The sequence below is a fragment of the Bidens hawaiensis genome, unplaced genomic scaffold (assembly GCF_021521415.1).
Source record: "Bidens hawaiensis isolate Kalapana, Puna unplaced genomic scaffold, B.hawaiensis_p1.1 tig00027337_1, whole genome shotgun sequence".
NCBI lineage: Eukaryota > Viridiplantae > Streptophyta > Magnoliopsida > Asterales > Asteraceae > Bidens > Bidens hawaiensis.
This window is the reverse complement of record NW_027494427.1, coordinates 221,957-228,916: the sequence shown is the minus strand read 5'-3', so window position 1 is coordinate 228,916 and position 6,960 is coordinate 221,957. Positions and strand designations below refer to the sequence as shown.

The following is a 6,960-nucleotide window of genomic DNA, read 5'->3' as shown; positions in this document are numbered from 1 at the left end:
CACCCTACCACCCTAGCTCCCACCACCAATGCCACCACCCATCAATACCTCCACCGATCAACTACCATCACCACCACCCACCACCACCGCTACCCCAACCACTAACCACCTCCACCGCTCGACTCCCGCCATCACCACCTACCACCTCCAACCACCATCACGAACCACCGCTACTCGACCACTGTGTCATGCCCCGACTTAGTGTCTAGAAATGTGAAACACGTTGGTACATGTTTTGTAAATATATAAGAGTTTGCGAGTTTATATATTAATTTACATTCTTAATCTCTTGGGGATTAAATACTTGAGTGTTTACAAAATATTCACATTTCTTATTTTATAAGGATTTTAATATTTAAAATTAAGTCCTCCTCGTGTAGCGAACATCTAAGTCTATCCATGACTCTTAATCCTTGTATATGCATAATAAATTAGTCACCAGAAATGTGAGAGAAAAATACATTAGCGATATTTTGGTGAAACGCTTAACACTTTGACTCTGAAATCTTTTTAAACCATTGTTACAATACAAATATAGTTTTATGTACAAGCTCAGTGAAAACGTCTCTTATTTCCGGGATTTGTATCACTGTCATACACACAATTCAAGGATTCTTCGAGCAACTAGCCCTTATGACTGACATTAGCAAATTTGCTGGGCCAGTTATGCTTGGATCCAGGCACGCGTAATTAGTGTGAGTTGCTTTTATTTTCTTATTTTGTATTATAACATTTTTAGACATCACGTAATCTCATGTAAACTTTTGAATGACTCTTTAAGACAAACAACCTGTTTCTCTTATAGAGTATAAGTCTATTTTGACTGTCTGTAAATGTTTAACATATTCACCTGTACCGTCGATGGTTCGTTTGAAAACATTCGTGAATGAATATAATGTTAACCTATAATAATAGGTTTGTATAAATACCTATATCGTATTTCTTGATCCAGCTACAGACCACACTGGCATGGTCTTATAGTTTCATACCAAATGAGTAGAAAACTCACTTGGCTTTGCGATAACCAAAGGGTATCCCTCTCTTTGAATAGGAAACCAAATTAAACTTAAACCGAACCCAACAATGAGCCTAACCAAGCTGATTCTAGCTGGCTCAATTGAAACTCAAACCGAGTATCAACTCAATTCTTAGCTCGGTTGTAAACAAACCAAGTCCAAGTTGTTAGGCTTGGCTCGTTTCATGAACAACCATGACACTTACAAAACTATATTATATTTGAAATGTTAATTTTTTTATATAAAATAAAATAATTAAACTTAAAATAAATATATGAGTTAAAATAAAAATTTTATTGAACGTCCAAAAATAGAATTAAATAGCTGACAACATCCAATGATAATGACCTAATAGTCTAGTGAAATGATGTTTAACATTTTATAATGATGGTAATGAGTTCAAATCCATACAAGTGCAAGATTAAATAAAAGGATTTTGAAGAAAATAAATTTGGTGTTAAAAAAGTAATAATAATAACATCCAATGATATTTGTTTGTAGAATGTAGGCTCACTAAAGTTGGCACCCCGTGCATCTTATGACTTAATTTTCCGTTATCATATCTCAAATTAAGGATTTTATTTACTATTATTTTTAAACGGAGAATATTTAGGGGCTTCAGACTTTAGATTATTTGGTTACAAACATAAAAACATCTGAATGGTTAAAATTAGGTCTGAATCATTCAGACTTATTGTTGTTGCTGAATGGGACAGAGACTCATTCAAATCTGACTCATTCAGATCTGAATGAACCAAACAACCCCTTAATCAACAAAATGAAACCCTACGAACAAGATGATCATAGGGAAGCCCAAGTTACAAGACTACTTGAGCTATGAACTAAACAAAGGAAACATCAAAATTGCAGGGACCATATCAAAGTCGGAAATTTCGATCTACTTTTAACTCAAAGTTAAGCCATGAAGCTTGATTTCTTCCACAAGATTATGAGTCGAGATAGATTTATTGTTAAAAACACGGTTGTTTCTTGCCTATGCATGGTTTTTACGAAAATAGGATTTTTTTTTTTAAAACTAGTTTAACCGTGAAAGAATGCTATCTAATGTTAATTTAAAGTGGAGTATGATAATATGATTATATGAATGGTGCACAAAGTTCAAAATATGTAGACATTATATTTTATTATAATTTTTGGTTTGTATAGCATTAAAAAGATGAATGAAAGGAAAGTAGAGTTGAAACAAGGACATAAACGTTGACAAATTAATTGATAGGGTAATCAATTAAATTTAAAACTTTAATTCGTACGATTAGCATAAAATATATATATATATAAATATATATATATATATATATATATATTTATATATATAAGAACCAGTCTATGCACACCCGTAAGCAAGGTCTTTTTCTTAAGTTTTATAGATAGAAATTTAAAAAGAGTTATTATAATCACAACCATGGTTGTGAGTCATTAACAAGATAATCAAGCTCCAGTCTCATTTTGTGTTGGTGCATTGTTATTTTAGAATCAATTACTGAACAAGTTGGGTCTACTTACCATGTTTAATAAAAAAAGAGTGCGGACACAATTCAAAATTGTAACCGCTCATATATTATCATCTATCTATGAATTTTCTGTGTTAAAATACAAGGATCTATATTTTTAGACCAGTTCGTGCATCCGAAATTAAGAGGTGATACATAAAACATAAAACATTGTGGCAATCCATACATCCTTATAGTGTATGGACACTAGGTTAGTTTTGTGTGTGTGTGTGTGTGTTTTTATAAGTAGATTTAAACTTTGTTAATCATATAGACAGAAAATGGTGGAACATGGGAGGCAATATAATAAATTTCATATCCATTTTCGAACTGTAGGAAATATTGACATTTAAAGTTAACTAATATTTTATGATCGTTTACTTTTTGAAACCTTGTGCAAATGAACTACATTAATCAATTTATTTATTTTTTTAATTTTCTTCTATTAAAAAAGAACCTAGTACCATCGTACAACTAGTCAACTATCATCTCTATATAACGACCACCATTTCTACGGATTTTCCCATCTTCCGGTGTCTCCATAACCCTATCTAACGCCACCATGTCTTCCACCGGGGGTAGCAAGCGATTCTCCAACGTCTCCACCCCTAGCGGCAGCAAACGAAACTCAAGCGTTGCCAACATCGAAGAAGATGAAAACAGTGAACAAATCCATTCCGAACAATTCTCTGATCACGTGCTTCCCGAAAGCCAACTCCCAGCTGGCTTGAAGCGTCATGATTCCTTAGATATTGAGTCCGCTAAAATTCGTGGCCACCATGGTCATCACAACACAAAGGTTAGTGCATACTCACCGTATATTAATGCAAACAAACATACCTAGTAGAAATATAATGAAATGGTGTGGTAGGGTCTGAGGATAGTGAAATGATAGCAAACCTTTCCCTATACCAGGAGACCGATTAATGTAACAAAACAAAAATCAAATTAAAAATTATTAACATCACTAATAATTAATATTGTATGTGGCCTGATTAATTAATATCTATAATTTTGTGACGTTTAGTAGTTAGTCACTAATTATTTTGTAATATGATTTTGTTTGAAGGATTGGGGAGTGATACTTAGACTTGCTTTTCAAAGTATCGGAGTAGTTTATGGTGACATCGGGACATCACCGTTGTATGTGTATTCAAGTACTTTTACTAACGGGATCAAACACCCAGATGATATCTTGGGCGTTCTATCACTCATCTTTTACACGATCACTATAATTCTAGTACTTAAATACGTTATAATCGTCTTACGTTCTAATGATAATGGCGATGGTAAGCATTTTTTCCCCTTGTTGCTTTTGTTTATTTGTTAAATTGGGAAGAATGGTTATTCATTAAAGAATGTTTATTTTGTTTATAGCTAATTTGATTTATTTAATATATTTATTTAATTAAAACCTTGTTGAATTTTCTAAATCTATGATGATAAATAATCAGAGAAAAGAAACAGCTTTATATATATTTGAATTCACAAATAATTTGATCCATGATAGTTGATTGGGTAACATTTCTAAAACACATGTCATGAGTCCCTAGATAATGATGCTTATAGTGTGTTTTTCTTGGGTAACAGGAGGTACATTTGCATTATACTCGAAACTGTGTAGTATGCAAAGGTAGGTTTGATACCGAGCGAGCAACTAGAGGACAGAGAGGTCTCGAATTATCAACTTGAGTTGCCGGGCAAACAAAACACAATATCTACAAAGCTTAAGAAAACTCTCGAACATAGCAACTTTGCCAAGTTTGCTCTTTTGTTTGCTGCCATGCTCGGGACTTCCATGGTCATTGGTGATGGCATCCTGACTCCTTCCATCTCTGGTGATTGCTTTTACCCCTTTATTCTTATTTATTTTTTTGAAAAAAGTTATTTTCATGTTCCAACGTCGATGTATTGTAGCGTTTTTAATATGTTAACTTTTCTATATAGTATTATCTGCGGTATCGGGACTGAAGGAGGCAACTGATGCGATGACAGAAGGTAACATTTAAATTTGAACATGTTAACATAACATGTTTTTTTTAATATTAAATTATTATATAGTTCTACTTTTGAAAGATGTTTCTAAACTAAACAAAAAAACAAAAATAAAAAGCAGAACATACATATTTTGGAATGAGTGGTGGGTGTGTTTAAATATGATAATCCAGTTACTACCAAAGGCATAATAATAAATGTATAGTGTTCTGCATGATTATTTGATCCTTATTATGAAATGATAAATATATATCAATATCCATCATTTATCTCTTAATGCTTAATATATAATTAGTATTTATGTGATTATGTCGCATCAAGTTTAAATTACATCTAATAGCTATAAGATGATAAAACTTTGAACGTTATGATCCAAAACCACGGAGATGATAAAACACCTTGCTTTGGATCTAAGATTGGTTTTAGCAAAATGGATAAAAATGAAAAAATAAAAGTATTTATTAAAATAGGTTTGACGTTCAGGTTAACGCCCACTATACACGGTCTTATCCTTCATTATTTTTTTTTCAATCAACCCATTATTCTTTCTATTTGAATTATTTTTAACAATTAATTTGGAAATGCACTGATGCAGGAAGGATCGTCATTATATCAGTAATAATCTTGATAACTTTATTCATGGTTCAAAGATTTGGAACCGATAGAGTTGGCTACAGTTTTGCCCCCATCATTTGCGTCTGGTTCTCACTCATTGGTGGAATTGGTGTGTACAATTTCATAAAGTTCGACCCTTCAGTTGCTAAAGCCATAAACCCTAAATACATCATCGATTATTTCAAACGAAATGGTAAAGACGGATGGATTTCGCTTGGTGGAGTTGTTCTCGCAATTACAGGTACAAACTTGTCGTACTTGTTTTGATTTTGTTACAGTTTTTGTTAATCCAGTTTGATTGCAACAGGAACCGAGGCCATGTTTGCTGATCTTGGACATTTTACTGTGAAATCCATACAAATAAGCATGGGTTGTGTGGTTTATCCGGCTCTAATCACAGCGTATAGCGGTCAAGCATCTTGGCTAAGAAAACACCAGGACCAAGTGGCAGACACGTTTTACAAATCGGCTCCAGATGCGTTGTACTGGCCAGTGTTTGTGGTGGCGGTTATGGCTGCGATTATAGCAAGTCAGGCTATGATATCCGGGACGTTTTCCATTATCAAACAATCTCTTTCGTTAGGGTGTTTTCCTCGTGTTCAAGTCTTGCATACATCACATAAGTATGAAGGGCAAGTTTACATACCGGAAATGAATTATCTTCTTATGATTGGTTGTGTTCTTGTAACTGTTTCGTTCAGAACTACCGAAAACATCGGCCATGCTTACGGTAAGAAATTAATCTACAAGTTTTCTTTCATGAAAACCAACTATCTATTCAATCACTAATATTGGCTTTTATGGTAGTGACTGAATGTATAGTTAATCTTCTTTTTTGTTCTTAAAAGTTTACACACTCCAGTAGATAATCGTTTGACTTATTCTGTGAAGGAATCGCGGTGATATTTGCTGAGACGCTAACTTCAGGATTCATGGTGGTGATCATGCTTGTGATATGGAAAACCAATATACTTCTTGTGATCTTATTTGTGCTTGTGATCAGTTCCACAGAGTACATCTACTTAAGTGCAGTTCTCTACAAGTTTGGTGAGGGTGGATTCTTGCCTTTTTCGTTTGCGGTTGTGCTAATGTTCATAATGTGCACTTGGAACTATGTTTACCGAGGAAAATACAACTATGAGCTTGATCACAAAGTGTCACGAGAGGCCATAAAAGGCATTGTTACCGACACCAACATCAGCCGTATGGGTGGACTTGCAATCTTCTACTCTGAACTGGCACATGGCATTCCACCAATTTTCAAGCATTATGTTGACAACGTACCTGCTTTACATTCGGTTATTGTGTTTGTTTCTGTTAAGTCATTACCAGTTAGCAGGGTGGCACCCGAAGAGAGGTTCTTGTTTCGAAGAGTGAAGCCAAACGAGTTGTATGTTTTTAGGTGTGTGGTGAGGTATGGGTACACGGATGTACGCAATGAAAAGGAGTCGTTTGAGAAGATACTAGTAGAAAACTTGAAGAACTTCATTGAATATGATTATGGAACCGAACCACAACAAGGTCGTGTAAGAGACGAGGATGTGGCGAAACTAGACCAAGCTTGGCGTTCGGGAGTCATGCATTTGGTGGGTGAGAATGAGATTGTCTCGAGGCCGGGGTCTTCGATTGGGAAGAAGTTTCTCATCGATTACGCTTACAATTTCATGAAGAGGAACTTGAAGCAAAGCTATAACGTGTTTGAAATTCCTCATGAAAAGTTGCTCAAGGTTGGAATGACGTATGAGCTATAAGGACGATGAACGGGCCTTGTGTGTTAAGTTAATGAAGAATGTTTCAATAACATACTAAAATATTAACCTTTT

The 6,960-nt window shown here is 34.4% G+C and overlaps 1 pseudogene across 1 annotated transcript; it reads left to right on the top strand.

Moving 5' to 3' along the window:
• Positions 1–2,996: 2,996 nt before the first annotated feature.
• LOC143575350 (potassium transporter 5-like) lies at positions 2,997–6,960 on the top strand (annotated as a pseudogene). The gene is made up of 7 exons (XR_013142742.1): positions 2,997–3,326; positions 3,597–3,816; positions 4,118–4,365; positions 4,475–4,525; positions 5,118–5,378; positions 5,445–5,867; positions 6,029–6,960. The product of XR_013142742.1 is annotated as a potassium transporter 5-like (transcript).